Source organism: Cimex lectularius, unplaced genomic scaffold (genome assembly GCF_000648675.2).
Source record: "Cimex lectularius strain Harlan isolate CLEC.00 unplaced genomic scaffold, Clec_2.1 scaffold78, whole genome shotgun sequence".
Taxonomy (NCBI): domain Eukaryota; kingdom Metazoa; phylum Arthropoda; class Insecta; order Hemiptera; family Cimicidae; genus Cimex; species Cimex lectularius.
The window spans coordinates 1764520-1785080 of NW_019392658.1; the positions used below are offsets into that span (position 1 = coordinate 1764520).

At 33.2% G+C, this 20561-nt stretch overlaps 1 pseudogene; it reads left to right on the forward strand.

Moving 5' to 3' along the window:
• Nucleotides 1-223: 223 nt before the first annotated feature.
• LOC112126205 lies at nucleotides 224-1498 on the forward strand (annotated as a pseudogene).
• Nucleotides 1499-20561: the final 19063 nt, after the last annotated feature.

Here is a 20561-nt window from a genome sequence, read left to right on the forward strand (position 1 = left end):
ATACAATTTTTGATTCGGTGAAACAAATATCATTATATGACAATGAGCGTAAAGTTTTTAAATCACCAACTTATGCTATGAACATAGCAGGGACTTTAAAACAGTGCTGTGACATAGCGATTCAGGAAGTTCTTAAAAACAAAGCCAAATTTTCGATTGAAAAAGAGAAAGAATTGGAGACACGCATGGCCACTTTGATTCGGCTGTTTCAATAGCAATTGGAAATTTGACATCAGCCATAATGCTGCTAATACTCTTAATATTAATAAATGGAACAAAGTAACTATTGTTCCCCTAGCGAAGGACATTAAACAGATGAAAACATTTTTAACGACGAAAGCTAAAGACTCTGTGGGACGACTGATTAGTTCAAATGGCAACAGCAAAGCATACACCGATTTGTTACACACAATTTACTGCCGGATAATTCTTTTGAATAGAAGAAGACCTGGAGAACTACAAAGGGTGCCTTTACACATATATGAAACTTTTATTGAAGACACATCTTATGAGGAGTTTAATCAAGCCCTCACAACAACAGAAAAAATCCTCTTAAGTAAGTTCAAAAGAATTGTTGTACGAGGTAAACGTGGCCGTGGAGTTCCAGTATTATTTAGCCCAGAAATTCAAAATGATGTTAAGATACTTATGAAATACAGAAATAAGTGTGTTCCAGAAGAAAATATTTATTTGTTTGGCCTACCAGGTTGTACTACTCCAATCGTGGGTTATAAAGTATTGAAAAAAAATGGCTAACGAAGCGGGCGTATCAAACCCAGAAGCTATTTCGTCAACAAAACTGCGTAAACATCTTGCCACATTAACCCAACTTTTTGACTTAAAAGAAGCAGAAATAGAACAGTTGGCTTCATTTATGGGTCACACATTAGGTGTCCATAAAAATTCATACAGGCTTCCAGATGATGTTTACCAAACTGCAAAGATTTCTAAATTGTTATTACATACTAATGGAAAACGGGCAGACGGAAGCATTTAAAGGAAAGACACTTGAGCAAATAAATGTAAATCTTGAAGAAGAAATTATTGAAGGTGAAAGCGGTGACGAAAATGACAGATTTTACAAATAGCTTTGAGGAGCGAGAAAATTTACTTCAAGAGAATGAACAAAGGAAAACACTCCCCGAGAAAACCGCAGAGATGAAGACAAAGAAGACTAGAGTTTTAATTCCGTGGACAACGGAACAAAAAAATATAGTTAAAAAGTTTTTCAAGGATCATATAAAACATAAAAAAGCTCCAAAAAAAATGTAGTGTCAAAAGTTAATTACACTTCATCCCATTTTGTCCAACAAAAATTGGCTAAAAATAAAAGTGTTTGTACAAAATCAGTATACTAAAAAATAGTTCGTAACATGAATGTTGTATGTTGTAAAATAAATATGTTAAAAAATTACACTTTTTTTTTAAATTATGGCTTGCAAAACCTTATTGGCAAGTATTGTGGAATTTAACTAAATATGTGTATATTTTCTTTATCAAAAATTAACCGTATTAATTTTATACACACATTAGGTATTGTTTTACTTTTGTTTATTACTTGTATAATACTTATGTATATGTTGAACTTTACTTCATAACTTTTGTGTAAACAAAAACGCTTGCCCAATTTTCGAACTATATTTGTTAAGATAAATGTTTTGACCACTTTATAATATAAATTACAATTTATATATTTCAAACCATATTTTGATATATATTTTGATATATATTGTAATTTGTTTAACTATAAATATACAAAAACTACAAAAAAAACAATGAACTGGCGTAAGTCTGGCCAGTTTATATATTTATTTATATAACAATTACGGATATAAAAATGATAAAGTAAACACACATTATAGTCCAAGAGTCGGTTTGAAAATCAGAACTTTAGCTTATGTAATTATCCGTGCAAGTCATCTCGATCCGGACAAATTGTGTTTGATTGTGCTTAAGAGTCGGTTCGTCAAAGGCTGTTTTTCCGAAAGGCGGAAGTAGAGGGGGAAAAGTAGTCGGAACAACGGGTGGCACATAGTGTTATGAAATTGTATAATAACTCGGACGCCACATGATCGATGGAATGAACTCAAAATAATTCTGTATATCGTGGAAGCCGCTAAGTCGTCAATAAAAAAGGACGTCAGATAGTAGCACATATGAAAGAAAAAGTGAAGGAAATATATATTTACAATAAGAAAGTATATTGATAAATAAACCCATCCCATACATCGTGGAGATGATATTAAGGATATTCACGAAAAAAATTTCCAAAAAGTTAAGCGGAACTGGGGGACGCCACAAGGATAGTAGCTTGAAAGGACGTCACAATGATAGCGAGATGTAAATATATATATATATATATATATATATATATATGATTGAAAAGGAGCCGCTTCCATTTACACATTTTGAATGAGTTCGTGTTTATTCAGTTGCTGCTTCAACGCTTTCCGCCTTGCTTTTTTTTTTCTAGGAATTAATATAGAAAGGGATAGTGTTTGTACCACTGGTGTTCTCATGGAATAGGTTTAATTGGATTCATAGAAATGTTTCGACCTCAGTTCTTTCTTTTCCTCCACCCAAACATCGCATTTCTCAGCTTTTTCCACTTGCCGCTTGCCCACTCTTGCCAGTCTCTCATACGTATTCCACTGTGAAACAACTTTTACTAAAATGCCGAAAGTCACTGCGAAGACAAAAGAACTTGTTCGAAAGTATGTGCGTGAGTTTTCAAGTGAGACTTTTAAGGGAGATGGAGAAGTTTTATATTGTGTTTGTTGCAATAAACCCGTATCAACAGCTACCCGGTTTTTGGTAACACAGCATATAAAGACAGCGAAACACAAGGAAAACAAAGGTAGGAACTCAAAATTACAGCAAACATTTGTGACTCAAGCCTCCACAAGTGCGGCTGCAAAATCTGGTTTCGATACAGATTTATGTCGAGCTCTAGTTAGAGCAGACATACCCTTCCATAAATTAAGCCACCCTGAGTTCGAGGTTTTTGGAAAAATACACAGGAAAATCCATCCCCCACGAAAGTATACTGAGGAAATCCCACCTCGATTGTATTTACATGGAAACACTACAGAAAATCAGAGACGTCATAAAAAATGGACCCATCTGGGTCTCTATGGACGAAACGACGGATGTTGAAGGCAGATATGTAGTCCACGTAATCGTGGGAAAACTCTCCGCAGATTCACCATCGCAACCTTTCTTGGTGAGTTGTGAGGTACTTGAAAAATGTAATCATGCCACCGTTGCCAGGCATTTTAATGAATGCATGAGTCTTCTTTGGCCAAGCGGAGTTCAACATGAAAATGTTCTATTATTTCTATCAGACGGTGCTCCTTATATGATAAAAGCAAGATCTGCAATAAAAGTTTTTTATCCGAAACTTATCCATATTAAATGCCTAGCTCACGCTTATCACGAGGTGGGGGACGTGGCTAATGGCAGCTGAGTACTACTGTAAGAACTTCAATCAAATTCAAGATGTTTTGTCGAAGATACCTTCTGATTCCGCTGCAATAGAAAAAGCCAAAACTTTAATAGTGAACCCGACTTTGAAACATAATTTGTCATACATGTATTCCAATGCCGTATTTCTGGGAGATAAAATTAAAACATTAGAAACACAAATTATGCCACTGATAGACAGTATTGCTGTAGTTAACAGTGCTATTAAAAAACTAGAAGAAGCACAAGGGGAAAATGGACACAAAATGAAGAAGAAATTCATGGAAGTTTTAGGGAAAAATCCAGGTTGGAAACAAATGCAGATTATAGCTGACATTTTGTCTGGAAATACAGTGCAATTAGAGGATGACGATTCTAGTGCTAAACTAGACCCAACAGAAATTGGGGTATTCAAATATGCCCCAATAACTTCGGTTGACGTCGAGCGGTCGTTTAGCTGTTTCAAATCTATTTTGAGGCCAAATAGATATACATAATGTTTCAACGTACTAATGCCCCCCTGGTTATTTTCAAATACATTTTTAATGACGAATATGTTAGTGTTTTGTAGATTTGAACGATGTACGGTGAATCTAGACCTAATGGTAGGAGTGATACATCTACCAATATTGAAATATTTTTTATTAACTTATTTTCCTTGTTGTAAAACAGACGCAGTTCTGCTCCGTTTGTCTTGTCACCAGGGTTTGTGGCCAACCTATGTCTCCGTGGGAGTTGTACAGAAGTTGAATAGAGTTGAAACTAGTCTGAAGTTGTCAGTTGTTCGTACCAATATTTCACAACGAGATTAACTAACGATTAAATAAAACACCGTTAATATTCTAACAGGTTTGCTGTTGTAATACTGGGTAAATAAATATAAATATAATGTAAATTTTAATAAGGATTGATGGGTGTTGAATGTTAGTGATTCGAATGCGTTAAACATTGCCGCATTTTCCCCTTGGCCTCTACGTTAGGGTAAGAACGGATTGGAAATTTGATGTGAAACTTTTGGAAGCGGGATAGGATCATGTAGCAGACAAAGGGAATGTTGAGATTATTTTGGATAGTGAAATACAACGTCGTGCATAAGAAAAGTAATGTATGGCGTTTAAATTGTCCAGCAACTTACGTCGGTATTACATATCTCGATAAGAGAGTAAAGCAACGTATATCTATGACTAAAAAAAAAAACCCTACAGCACTGACTACCCACTATTTTAAACACCAACACAATTTTGACTTCAACAATCAAAAAATATTTCACACAGAACAAAACAAGCATAAATGTAACTTTTTAGAAATGGTTTCCATCAACAGGGATGAACACAGCATCAATTACAGAACAGACACATGCAAACTTAGTCGCAGCTACGCCAATATCATTAATCAAATTCAATATCGATAACATACATATAACCGAACCATTACCCATTTTCCCATTGTCGGCTCCTTTCACCTAAAAGAAGCCGACTCCTCATATAAAAAGTTCTTTCTATCCCGACTTCCTTCCCCACTCCTTCAAAATCCAACGTATATAGACATAAAGCATCAATATCTCACGGGCACTCTCAACACAACACACAAGAATGACACATCTACAGCAAAAACAATTACTTTGAGTGAGTACAAATACTTTGATTGAATCTAAAATTTCTAGCATTGTATAAATTCATTTTTTCCACATCCTACATGTATTGCTAAAAATTAAACAATGTTTATAAATCCCAGGCCCTGAAGATAATCTGAATAAAGTCGAAACGTTGGCACGAAAAGTAAATATTTTTCTAAAACCTACGTCACAACAGACCGCATCTCAGGATCTCCAAATAATAAAAGTAATGTCAAAAGAACGGTCTTTACGTAATTCAAATTTCTCTCTTTCTTTCATTGCAATAACAATTAGAATTAAAAAATGCAATTGCAGGAGACCTCAGTCTTTACTAATATACAGGGTGTAACACGGTAAATGTCAATCCTGCCATGGTGGCTTCACTAAGTAAAACGTAGTTTAGTACATCTAGATCTGTTATCATAAATAGATCACAAGCTGTAAGATGTAATAAAAAAGTAAAATTAATCAACTCTTTCATTCAAAATGCTACTTAGAAAAGTACTAACAATTCACACGCTTCAATTCGTGCCATCATACCTAACTTGTATCCTAACGTCTAACAGCCTACAACTTTATAGGATATGGGATGTATCTATTATGAATGAGAGTATAAGTACAGGTCAGAAATTAACAAAAGAAATATATTAGTCTGATTTAATTAATGCGTATTTAAGAATAAAAATACGTGTAAACAAAAAAACAGCTGTTAAATTCATGGCTGCCATGTTGGTTACCTACGCCCTAACGGATAGCAATGTGACTACATTTTCGACCTAACACCTAACATTGGCCCTGGTCTGTTAGATCGAGCAATGTTAACTAGCCGATTCTTACAAGTCTACGTCATAATTTTTCTCGATCTAACAGGATTAACAGATTTAACAAGGTTACCACAAAGTTCGTGAATACCCCTATTAACATTTTTGCGATTTTACTCTAAAATCGGATGTTTTTTTACATAAAATCGTCATTTCTCAACTTTAGCGTCATTAAAAAAACAAATCTGACCTTTATTTCGCAAATTACATAAATTTTCCACAAGATAATAACATTTCCGTTGAAAAATCTGCAAACCGAATGTAGCCGCTCAAATAATAACAAATGGCAAAAGCCTTGTTTTGTTGGACATACTCAATTGTAGCTCGTGCGATGACTTTTCCATCAACATTTTCGAGGATTTCACCAAATTTGCCTTATTTTATAAGTATTCCAAGGACATACTCACTTTTACATTAATTTTCTTTTAACTTTGCTAGGTTGAAAAATGTGATAACCCAAGGAGGGAACAACACAAGAACATCGTACAGGTCATATTTTTAATTAAAACATTTATTAGTTGGTAACAAAAATTAGTCATATAAAAATAAGAATCTAATGATAGAAAATTGAATGTATTTTGTCAAATAAAGGTCAGATTTATATTTTAATTACGCTAAAGTTGAAAAATTACGATTTTATCTTTTAAAAAATTTGATTTTAAACTAAAATTACGAAAATGTTAATAAAATGGAGTCAAGAGAGAAACCTGGCTTTGGTGTCACTGAACTACGTTTTATTTAGTGAATGCACCCTGGCAATATTGACATTTAACCCTGTAACATCCTGTATAGTTTATCAAGGAATATAATCGAATCTGTTGACAAATTTAAGTGCTCTCCTTACAACTCCAAAACAAAAAGAAAACGATATAAAATTTTCATAAGTAGTAGTACTTTTCCGTTATGAAAATATGCTTTGTTTTTTTAAGAGGAAAATACTTCTTATTCTATTTTCAGAAAGAAAAGTCGAAATAATCGAAAATAAAGGAAATGATATTTTTAACAATAATTGCAATCAACGGAATTAAATCCCATCACGTTTTGACAACGAAGACTTATAATATTCATTAAAACGTTTAAATTAAACAATAAGTAGTTTAATTTATCCTTGTTCAGTAGAGCATAAAGTTATTTCACTCGACACGTTCGACCGTGGTTCAAGGCGAATAAAACATGGATGACAACTGCCAAAATTAAATTAATCCATACATAACAATAGCATGGAATACATCACAGAACTTACTTCAATTTGCAATTACAAACGGGCACATTACCAATGATCGTACAGCAGAAATTGGCATACAACACCCGCTAGGAAATGACTTTTAATTAGGTACATAGAGAAAACTCAGTTATTAATTCACCTCTCGCCGACGACGAACAAACCGAACGTACTGATTTTCAGACCAAAAACAATTCACAATGGAAATTTGATTATTAAAACTGTATGCAATATATTTTAAAAACGATCGAAGGTAAATAATAAATCTATTGTTTATTGATACTTACAAAAATGAACGTTATGGCGAAGAAAATTGACTAGAACCTTTTTGATGATGAATCAATCGGTCAGTGGAAGATGAGAAAGAGAGAGAGAGATAGAGAGTGGTCGGTAGGGAAGGAGGGAAAAAGAGAGAGAGAGAGAGAGAGAGAGAGAGAGAGAGTGAGCGGGAGGGAGGGAGAGAGAGAGAGAGAGAGAAAGAGAGAGAAGAAATGAGGAATTTATTTATTTATTTATTTTATTAATAACCGCACCACTCTTACATCCAACGAGAAGAAAGAGAAAGAAAGAAAGTGAGAGAGAGAGGGGGAGAGAATAAGAGTGGAAGTGTGGTGAGGAAAGTTAGAAATATATTGAGGGTGAAAGAGGGGGAGAGAGAGAGAGAGAGAGAGAGAGAGAGAGAGAGAGAGAGAGAGAGAGAGAGAGANCAGCTTCTTCAGAGGGAGACCCTTAAGATGATTTTTTGATCTAAGGAAGAGTTAAAATTTAATTTACACAATAGCTTTCATAACGCTTTTCGACAAAAACAGCTTTCATAACGCTTTTCGACAAAAACTGTATAATCAAGGAAAGAGAGAGAGCGAGAGGGATAGAGGGAGAGAGAGAGAGCGGGAGGGATGGAGGGGGAGAGAGAGAGAGAGAAAGAGAGAGAAAGAGAGAGAAAAATGAGGATTTTATAAGAGACAGAGAGAGAGAATAAGAGTGGAAGTGTGGTGAGGAAAGTTAGAAATATATGAAGAAAGAGAGTGAGAGAGAAAGAAAGAGAGAGAGTGAGATCGAGAATGAGAGAGAAAAATATAGAGGAAGAGAGAGAGATCTAAAATTATTCAGATAAAGGAAGATTTTTTTTCTTCCAATAGTTAATTAGATTTCTACTTTTAGCTACGTAAATAATTTCTATCATTGGTATTAATGTGTTAAGAAAGAGAGTATATTCTTCAATGAACATAATAATAAAATTCGGACAATTGTGAGAGATTATTTTTAAAATGATTTTGCAGCCGCTCATATCGGACATGAGATATGCGATGTATGTGTGGAAATGTCATGTCTCCTTGCGTTGCACAGGGCCAGATTAAAAAATTCCCGCATGAGGATATGAATCTTGAAAATTACATCTGCCTACATATATCTACACGTTCTTTTCATATTTTATGAGCCGATGTCGCTGCTGATTTTTGCACTTCGCAAGCAACAAGCGAACTATTAGAAAAATTTCGAAAATATTTTAAAAACAGAAATCGTTATATGCAGATTAGAATGATTGGTACTCAAGAGTTGGTTGGGGTGGTTTTATTCACTATCAAGGAGGCCGGCCACTCGTTGGTTTGAAAGATTCTATTCCGAAAAACCCCATAGATTTTTTTTTCTTCACTTGCTATAGCAATTAATTTACTTTCACAACCGAACACCATTAAACAATTGGTTTTGTTGAGTAAGTAATAAGAAGGCGATAAATTAGATCTATTCAATTTAGTAGTTAAATGTTCTGGACGCAAAAACAGCTTTGGTAAACACCAAGGCCACACATTTCACTTGAGACACCCTCAAAAATTAATGTATCGGAATTCCAACTTCTCTGTTATCTAGCATTCGGCCCCGACCCTACTGGAATTACCACTTATTCCTAGTCATTGGACTTATTGTAGGCCCAAACCTACGGAGAGAAAGGAAATGGGCGCCATGTGTCATGGTTTTTACGATTAGTAGTGAAACGGAAATATGTAGCTCTTATTGTTAGTACAAGGAAGGATTCAAGTGGAAAAAGCGTTATTTCGAAGTATACGTGATGTATGCGTTGGCCAAAGGGTGTTTGCAAGTTTGATGACGGTCGTGTCCAATCATACCGATCCCCCTATCCGTATCCTGAAAGTTATAATCTGTCAGTTGCGTTTCACAATTTTCCTTATCTCTGAGAATGTGGAAATTCCGAAATGCGTCTTCAAGATCAAAACAACAAATAAAGAAAAACAAGGAAAATGGGAAACCTCAAACTACAAAGTTCGTCACCTTTCCGGTCGCAACAAAAAAAATCACAATATATCATCAATCACATCGTTTACGTCCTTCAAAACACTATACAGACATTATAAACTACTAAGTATGAAATGACCAAATTGCTATTTTTACTTAGTTATGTATATCATATTTATTTTTTCTCATAACTAACGATTGACGTCCGATGGAGCGCCTTGGGGGATGGTCCGGCCTGCGCGGGCGTCCGCCTTCACACGCACCCCACACTCAGGAACCTATAAACGAGACTTGACTTCATCGAAATCATACTGACACACTGAAAATGACGAAATTCAGAAACAGTCTGACTACACAATTCGTATGTATACAGGATAAACATTTGAATGAAAACTTTTTCGTTAAAATTACATCGAAATATATTACACTCAGCTGAGAAACAAATGCGGATCCAGGTTGGTCATCCGGGAATTTGTAAAAAATTTCGATTTTTTTAAGGCACTTAAGACGTAAAAACGTGCCAATCGAGACAAAACTTTACACATCGTTTTCGGCCCAACGCTATACTTTCTCCTCCGTCAAAGGGAAAAACTGAAAAAATAACTTGATTTAAAAGTTTCAATACTTCAATTTCCAAAAGGAACATATTTTTTATATATTTCCTAAATGTTTTCCGTCATAGTTTGCAATGTAAATGTTTTTAGTCACCAACATTAACGAATATAAAAAATTAATCACCAACTTACAGGTTATCACATCGAGAGATCGAATAAGATCAGCAGAAATTTAGAAAATCACCAGAAGGACATGTCTAATCACGAAAAAATCATGGTCTGCAATGTAATTTTTTTACTACAAAACATAAACGAACAACCCCCCACGGCAATAAGGAGTGGGAGGTAGATTTCTTTCAATCCAGCGGTACTAAAAATTTCCTACTTTAAAAATTATAGAATAATTTGAAAACAATGGGTATATATTATTATATATTTTATACAAAACGTAACATCATAAACATATTGCAATAGGATAAAAAATTAATCAATTGTTTTTGTTTCTTATTAACTGCTGGCGTTAAATTAAATTAGATTCGGGCCATTTTTTCCAGGCCACTGAAAATAATGAAAATAAAATAATGGTTTACTAGTTAATTACCTAATTTGAAATGTTATTTAAGCTATTTAATGATGTCTATCACTACTTTTCGGTAACAATGGGAGATTTACCGGAAAAAGACGAGCAATGGCCACCCTGTATTTATTAATAATATACACAATGTTAAGGGCTTTTGCTTTTTACCGTGATTTCACTGTTAATTTAAAAGAAATCTTCCATTTTACAGCAAACGAAAATGGACATTTTGGGCTGGACTTTTTTTCTCCGGTGTTTTGGTGTTCCACTAAAATATTAATAACTCCTCTGGATTTTATCAAAATTCAACGTTAGGACAACCGGTGGAAAATGAGATTGTTCTTGTATATTATTTCGACGTTTAGATTCGATGTCATAGTGAGAAAAATAAGAAAAGAATTTTAAAAAACACCTCAAATGTTTTTATTTATCCTGTTTTAGTTTATTTACAAATACCAAAGTTATGCCATTGTACGTATTGTAGATAGTTGTTTTTGAATTTCCCAAAACTTTCTTTTCCTGTTTTTTTTTGGGGGGGGGCGCAGCAAAAAAAGAATATGAACATTGTTCTTGCTAAATAAATATTTTAACCTGACTTGCTAAGTACTAGTCAAAAGTGCAACGCTAGTACGTAGTTTAGCATCGGACTGTTTTTATTTCATTTTACTTATTTTTCATAGTAATCGATAATAATGAAATTTTAATAAGTCAGAATAAGAATGAAATGAAGCGCTAAAAACGTTTTATTTCATTTCTTCAGTTCTATTACTTTTACGATGGCGATCTTGTGCCTTTACTTGCATTTTATATAGTTCTAAGTTCTTTTGAAGATTCAGGTGAAGTCCTTCAAAAGTTAGCCATTCTTTTTATTAACATGAAAAAAAAAAATCAAAAAATTGTATTCAGTTTTGGGGGTGCAAGAGACGTATGTAACCAAGGGATGTGGCACAGTGTGCTAAAACATTTGTTTAGCAAAGAAACAAAGTTTATATTATCTAAAACACGTGTCTGAAATTTTTTGCTTTAGTATCACAAAAATATCGATCCTCGAAGACGGAAACAAAAAATAAAAAAGTCTCAAATGTGAATGCTAACATTTATACAACCAGCGTTACCATCGTGACTGCTCATTATTTTTCCTATACACCAAATATTTCTTACCACATCGATGAGAACTTTATTTTTAAAATAGGCACGTCATATTTTGAGAAACAACCTTTTCTCGATAGGGACGTCCACATCTTCCAGAACGGTTCCAGATTTAATCTAAATTTCTAGTATGGATAAGGTAGAATGAATGTGCTGATTAGGGGTTATAATAAATCAGTAATCAGTAACAATAGCTGTTTAGTGTATATTTTCTGCGCATGAAGAAAGTTGATTATTGATCATCACAAATAATTCAAGAACTCGTCGGATAAAGTGCAATGTTTTGGGATATTGTCTTCTAGATTTGGGATGGTCTTATATGAATTATTATCAATAAAGTAGTTTCTCATTCAATACAAAATTACCCCAATAACCACTTCTTTGATTCGAATCAAATTTTCAGAATGTGCCCCGAGCAAACTGAAAAGAGGTAAATTTTATGTTATACAACAACAACATATTATCATAAAACAATATAGACTTTATTCTTTTTTTCTCTAACGATTATTCTAAAACACAAATATTTTATTACAGTTGCACTTACAAAATTACGATCAGAAGACAAAGCATATTCTAAAAACAATTCGACGCCATGACCATCTGAGGCCCATAAATCAAAAGTATTCAAAACTCGTAAACGACCAGTTAAGTACAGAAAAGCAATTAGTGTTTTGGCGTGACATCTGTTGCACGGGTCTCTCTCTCTCAGGCGTTTTAAGTTATTTTGTAGGACCAGTAACGATTCGTAGAACATACAATAGAGATGAGTATAGTTTTATAGAAAAAAAAACAGACCAATGCTTCTTAAGGAGCGCATTTTACAGCCCTAGGCACTATTCGAACAAACATTCTCACAATATTACGTACAGTTCTTCTGGTCCTGTACGGAAGAAGTAACCTTCCATTCTCTGGTATTTACATTTTTTTTCTTCTGCTGTGCGACAAAATTATTTCTTTCGTACTCCCCTTCCGCTTCCGCTTCACCAGGGAAAGAATCTGATGCTTGAGTTTCCCTCTCGTTCCTCTATGTAAATGCTCTTCTTTCATGTTCCTAACCTCACTGTCACTCTCGACCTCATTATTTTGATCATCAACCTCAGCCTCATCAAAAAGGAGTTGTTTCAAAAGCAATTCTCCTCTTCATAATTTTTATCACACAGGTCATAAATATTATTTGGAGATGGTGCTGCATCTCACCATGCTGTGTGACGCAGGTTTAAAAAAAATATTTTTTTTTATCGTGCCGACGTTTCGATCTTTATTGAGAGAGATATTATATGTTTTGTGTAATGTGATGATGATATATGTATTAATCAAATTCAATATCGATAACATATACAAACATAAAACATCAATATCTCACGGGCACTCTCAACACGACACAAGAATGACACATCTACACAAAAAATACTTCGAGTGAGTATAAATACTTTGATTGAATCTAAAATGTTCTAGCATTGTATAAACTCATTTTTTCACATCCTACATGATTTGTAAAATTTAAACAATGTTTATAAATCCCAGGCCCTGAAGATGATCTCAATAAAGATCGAAACGTTGGCACGATAAAGAAAATATTTTTCTAAAACCTACGTCACAACAGACCGCATCTGACGATCTCCAAATAATGAAAGTAATGTCAAAATAACGGCCTTTACGTAATTCAAATTTCTCTCTTTCTTTCATTGCAATAACAATTAGAATTAAAAAATGCAATTGCACCGCATCTCATGATCTCCAAATAAACATTAACTAACGGTCACTAAACGCCACACGTTATATATATTATTCTTGACACCAATCGAAAGGAAAAGTATTTTGATTCACAAAATAACCACATCAGGCACATTGGCCGGACAGGCCAAGTATCCTGTGCAATATGTAATATTTAAAAAAAATTATAAATCGTGTAGAATAATTAAAAACTGTAACTTGTTGAAAATAATCTATCGTTTGGTATTAGGCCGGGATATTGGTAAGATATTATCGTAGTAGAATTATGAGTGGTTTTGTATTTACAGCAATTTGGGCGCATCAGCATTTATAAAATTGAAGTGAAGGGCGTGGAATCTCCAGGAAAATTTTAATCGGGCAGGCCAGACACAGAGGATCCATTTTCTATGACTGCTTACAACGAACAAAATGGGTCAATTCGGATGAAAAAGGCCTGCATTAGTGATGGTCAGTTTTCTTCTTTAGAACGGTTGGCCTCGTGATTTCCTTGGTGCAGCTGGAAGAGGATAGCTTACCCATAAATTCAATCTCTGTGCTATTTTTTGTTTCGTATCACACAAAATTATGTAAACAATAAACGAAATAAATTGTCTACTAAACACAAAATTAAGAAGTGTATAAAATTTTTGTATCGGATAGGATAAATGGAATGATGGAGTTTACAGAATCGTAAAACTTATTGCTTGAATTTAAAATTTGAAGTATGAAAAATAAAAATGAAAATATAGAATAGCTAATAAATTAACAAAATAACTGATAAGCCAAATAATTAAACCACGTTAGTTTTACACCCAGTTTTTGTTAATTCACACTGTCTAATTCAGTAAATAAAAAATGAGGAGCAATGTACATTCTTGGACAGATTTAAATAACAATTTACAAAATTGTAATTCAGTAAATAAAAAATTTAAATAAAAAAAGGATAAATTATATAAAGCGTTCGGTGTTTACTCAACTTTCCTGATTTGTTAAGAGTAGGTGTCTTTTTGTACAAATGAAAAATAACAAATGGATTTAATTTCAGACAAAGGTTATACTGAAAAAAAAGTTAAAATGAGTTCTCTAAATCATTATCATTTCATTTCGTTCACAGAAAGGGTTTATTTGCTTATCCTCCTTAATTCGTCCTGAATTGTTAATCTTTCCTTGTATTCTCATTAATTTCGTGCACTTTATTGTATTAGTTATTCTTCTCTTAATTGTGTTTCTTGTTTTCTCCGCCATAAATTAATTTATTTAGATATGATATTTTTCCTTCTTCACCTCTTTTAATTAATTGACATCGCTAAGTACTGTGGTCATACTTGTTCCTTGGCATCGCTGAAAGAATGGCTTGTATGTTTATTATGCTATTTTTGGTTCGTGCTTTTTACCTTACCCTAAAACAAAACAAACAAAAAATAAAGTAAAAATAATAGTCATACTTTATTAAAAACATTTTACTGCCGTATTTCAGTATAATTTCATACGTGTCTGATCGAATAGAGCCAAGATGATATGGGACGATGAAACTGCGGATGAATATCCAATAGATCGATGAAAGCCTCACAATTTAAACCTAAAATAAAATCTATCAACCAAAAAACAAGTAAAGAACTATACAACTTTAAACGTGTACTGACCATTTTAGTACGAGCAGCTAGTTTTTTCGACTTATTTTAACTCCTCTTTTACTCAATGTACATTAATTTTGATACATATTTCATTTTCAGACAATTCCGTACTTTTCTGGACTGGAAACTGGACATCCGTACATTTCAAATCAAACAGTAATTCAGCTGTTTTACAAAGTCATTTAGTTGAGAAAAGAGAGGCCCAAAAGTTGACATTTTTTCGGCAGCATTTATTCATTAGGGGTATTCACGATGTTTGTAAGATGTTAACCCTTGTTAACTCGAATAGAAAAATGTCCAGTAAGATCGTGAACACCCCCTTCTTTTCTTAGCATGTTAAACGTTAATTTTTCCGCAATGCTGCGCATGGCGATTGGTAGAACCAAAAATAAAGCTATAACAGTCCTTGAAGATTTGTTGTTGTTTGTACAGGCTTGTTTTGCTTTGAGTTAAATTATATGCCAGAAGTTAATAAAAAAGTAAAATTAATCAATTCTATCATTCAAAATGCTATCTATGCATTCAAAAAGTACTAACAAATGACACGCTTCAAGTCGTGCTGACATACCTAACCTGTATCTTAATGTCTAACAGCCTGCAACTTTATAAGATATGGGTTGTATCTATTATAAAGGACAGGTCAGAAATTAACAAACGAAATGTATTGGCCTGATTTAATTATTGCGTCTTTAAGAATAAAAATACGTGTAAACAAAAAACTGTTAAATTCATGGCTGCCATGTTGGTTACCTACGCCCTAACGGATAGCAGTGTGACTACATTTTTGACCTAACATCTAACATTGGCCCTGGCCTGTTAGATCGAGCAACGTTAACTAGCCGATTCTTACAAGTCTACGCCATCATTTTTCTCGATCTGACACCACCTAACAGGGTTAACACCAAGATGGTGAATACCCCTATTATCTATTTAGTCTGTTACAACCAAAATTACATGTAGTTTCGTGATTTTCTAAACAAAATTGCAACCGTTTGGAAGGTGAAAAATATTTCTAAAAAAATCTTTTGCTGTAAATCTGTGCTCAGGGGTATTTTGGGTACAAAAAACCATTATCAACGTTGTTTCTTGTATGTATATTATTGTATGTATAATGTATATTAACCTACCTTGCTACGTGTCACAAAAATAATTATGTTATTATTTTATTGCATTAATTACGATTATTTTTCTTATCGTAAACTGATAAATATATTTCTGAGGTCTTCTAAATCATGAATCTCACATTGTCTCTTAAATGCAGCTCGAGTACCTGAAATTGATTACGTCAAATATTTAGGTATCACACTCGATAAAAGGTTAACATATTCAAAACATATCAGTGACGTGATTAAACGACTTTTAGAGTGAACCCACCTTCTAAAGCTCGTCTTGGACAAGAATTCTTAACTTTCACTCTTCAACAAAAGGTTGTTATATCTCTTACTTCTCCGTCCTATTTGGTACTATTTCAAGTCCACCAAAATTAAGTTCTGCAGATTATAACGACTGCGACTTGGTACATTCGGAACTCTATAGTTTATACTACTCAACATCGTATTCTATATACCATACGTCGCCGAAGGGGTGAAAGAAGCATATGCGAAATTGTATCAACGCATAACTGAGCCGCCGAATACCATCTTCACTGATTTTTTTTCCAGTCGCTGACGCCGACACGTGAAAAAGACTGAAAGGAGACGTCATGCTAACTTTGTTGTGTAAATGAATTTTAAAAAAATCCAAATTTCGGAGAACATCCCCTAGGTTGAAACCTCCTCACCTGTTTATTCACAATTTATCTCCTCAATTAGAGTAAACGCTACTGTATACGTTTTTCATTTTTCAATCATCATTCAATACTGTGTTCAATAAAGTTATCTACATTTTTTTAAAAAAAAAGGTATTTTTTCTTACTCCAGTTACAAATTGAATAACAGTATTTTCCTTCAGAAATTTCGATTAATTATATTTTTTACCTAAAGTCTTGGTTGAGATGAAAATGTCATGACAGCTGAAGTGGTTAGAGCAGCGGCGTATTCAGCGGAAGCGGTTCCAATCCCGCTCGTGACACTAGCGTTTTCATCTCAACCAAGACCTTAGATAAAAGTATAATTGATTGAAATTATAATTAAAACCTAATGTCGTTTTTAAAAAATTGCGTTTTTCATCTACCTACAACAATTAGCGCTCAAATAGATAATTATGTAGTAACCTTATTAAAAACACTTAACATTTCTGCTTTGAGCACGTACTCACTTTGCCACTGCAGCGTCTGTAAATATTATGTTAAATAATGTTAGTTTGTGTTAAGTTGGTTCAGTGCGATACCACTCTTATGTGAGAAATTACCAAAAGAATTTCATGTATTTTCACGCAATTAGAAGAAATATGAAATAGAACATTAAATAGACAGTAATAATCTTATTTAATCATCCAATATGTTAAAATATTGATAATTTCTAATTTAAAATGAAACTATATTCATTTCACTGAAAAACCGTTTACCTTAATGTAAGTCAAATGAGACTTTTTTTTGTAAGTACATTTTCATTGTGAATTGTTTAAATAAACAAGAGGTGGATTATAAAATTATTCAAATGGCCTATACGGCTGAAATAAGGAACGTCACAAATGTACAAGCTCGCCCGCAAATGTGAACTTTCCTTAATTACTAAGCCTAACCCTTTCATCCTTATGATTCAAATATCCTTTTATACCTTTAATATTTTGTAGCAAGGTATAAACTAACTTACCATAGCGCTATTAATATATTTAATTTTTATCACGCATTTTTTCTCATCAAATATAAAATATATAATGTCTTATTTGGCTACCGTATATTTCAAAATTGAAAATATTAATTATTAACGTCTCTACTTTAATTATTTTGTATAATTATTTTATTATTGATGAAAATGTATCAGAAGTATTTAAAAAATGAGAGTAAAAAACAAGCCGGATAGGGAAAGAGATTGAAATTCCCACAACAAAGTAATTATCTGAATCTACCAATCCCTTTTGTGTTCCACAAAAATATCAGATAACATTAAGTGACACAATAGGAAGGGAAATTGCTTTATGTGTCTTTAACATAACTCATAATGAAGGAAAACTGGCGATGGGAAGGACGTTTGGCTACGGATAATGAGAGTAAATGACCGAAGAGTGTTAAGAGGGAAAACACTTACCCAATGCAACGCTATGCGACACTACTCTACTCTTCGCTACGCCATCTCGACTGTCCAGATTTTCGTCGAGTAGCATGGAGTACGTTTGACGACAAAAGAACCGGACACTCATATTTTTATTCAAACTATTGTTGTTATATTAATTACAACACACTTATTTTAATATAAACCAAATTAAGCGAGATCAAAAATTCGTTAGTTTTTATTTAAAAAAATTAATTTTAATGTATGGTGTTTAGTGACCGTTACTTAACGATTATTTGGAGCGTGGTGTGACGTAGGTTTTAGAAAAACATTTTCTTAATAGTGCCAACGTTTCGATCTTTATTGAGATCATCTTCAGGGCCTGGGATTTATAAACATTGTTCAAATTTTCCAAATACATGTAGGATGTAAAAAAAATGAATTTATACAATGCTAGAAAATTTGAGATTTAAAAAAACGAATCTATACAATGTTAGACATTTTTTATTTAAAAAAATGAATTTATACAATGTTAGACTTTTTTTTTATTAAAAAAATGAATTTATACAATGTTAGACATTTTTTTGATTAAAAAAATGAATTTATACAATGCTAAAAAATTTTAGATTAAAAAAATAAATAAATAAATTCATACAGTGCTAGAAACTTTTAGATCCAATCAGAGTATTTGTACTCACTCAATGTGTTTGTTTTCCTTGTAGATGTGTCATTCTTTTTCACATCCTACGTATTTGTAAAATTTAAACAATTTTTATAAATCACAGGCTCTGAAGATGATCTAAATAAACGTCGAAACGTTGGCACTATTAAGAAAATGTTTTTCTAAAACCTACATCACACCAGACCGCATCTCAGGACCTCCAAATAATCATTCATTTTAATGGTTTGGTAGAAAATTGATCAAAACACCAGAATACTATTTTTTGATATAATGAATTTAACTAACAATTTATTACACGGTTTTGCTCTTAAAATTTAACTAACAATTTATTTCATGGTTTTGCTCATAAAATTACACCGTTTTCGCCAGTAGCGTCTGAACAGGGCACTCATATTTTTTGGAGTTTATTTCAAACTAAGCATATGTAATTTTGACATTATATTAATTACAACATTCCTATTTTAATGTAAACCAAATTAAACGAGATCAAAATTTCATAAGTTTTTATAAAAATTATTTAATCATGATGGTTAGGCAGAAAATTTATCAAAACGCCGGAATAACTTTATTTAAAACAATTAAATTTAACAACCAATTTATTACATGGTTGTGCTCATAAAATTTAACTAACAATTTATTACATGGTTTTGCTCAAAATAATGCATTAAGAACAAAAGAGGCGTTGGGATTGTGATACTGATTTGCGATACACGCTGTTTGACTGTACGTGGAGTGCGCTAGACGTCGCATAAGTGCACACCCTACCAAAAACGAGACAAGGCGTCGGGTATCGTCGCGTATGTCGGGTATGTATGTTCCCCTGCTTTAGCTGTTTAAAAAGGTGCAAATAAAATCGCTTGCCAATCATGACAAATGTTCGTAAAAAATATCGCAATATATGAACTTTTAAAAATATGTGTGCAATTCTCAACCCTCTTAGCGGTTTACTGGTTTGCAAGGTACACGTTGCACCTGCAATGTTCTTTTTCGCCTTCATATCGTGCAGACTGCAAGTAAATTTCAGTACTCAACACCTCGTGGGAAGTGCTGTAGAACGTGTGGCTGGATTTCATTATACTGTTTCCTGTATAATTTTACCATAAACTCTGATTATTTTCTTCGTTATCAAGTGGGTATGTGAATTTTTTAATTTTTCACACCAGCCCCTTTGGTAACACCACGAGCTGCTTAGGAAGCTGTAAAGATTTTTTTAGGATTAATGTATTGCTGTTCTTCTAAAAAAAACAATCTTTCTTATCGAGAAAAATCATTTATCTTAGGCTTTAATGAGACTGTCGAATATTTATTAAGTAGAGCATATATTACACTGTAAATGAGTATTACTTTAAGTAAACATTAAATAAAATAGACTCATTTATGGTTCGTGTAAATCGAACGCTCGATAAACGGCTATGAAAACATACATCATGTTAGTTAGTTCGTAATATTGGAAACCAATTAAAATTTTGTTTATGATGAACGTAATTATAGTCATGATGTTTGTTCCAGCTCATTCGCCGTATGGTTGGCTTAAGGATAAAGGAGGTAATTGCCGTCTGTTATCTGACTGTACCCAAGACCATGTTACTCCCTTGTTTGTTAATTGAAATGGCTTTGTGAGGTGATGCCTTTTGAATGGGATACCTATAAGGGGTTCATTAATTAAAAGGTTTTTACAACCCTCAAAACATTTTTGATACTCTGGATCTCTTACAATAATTACAACG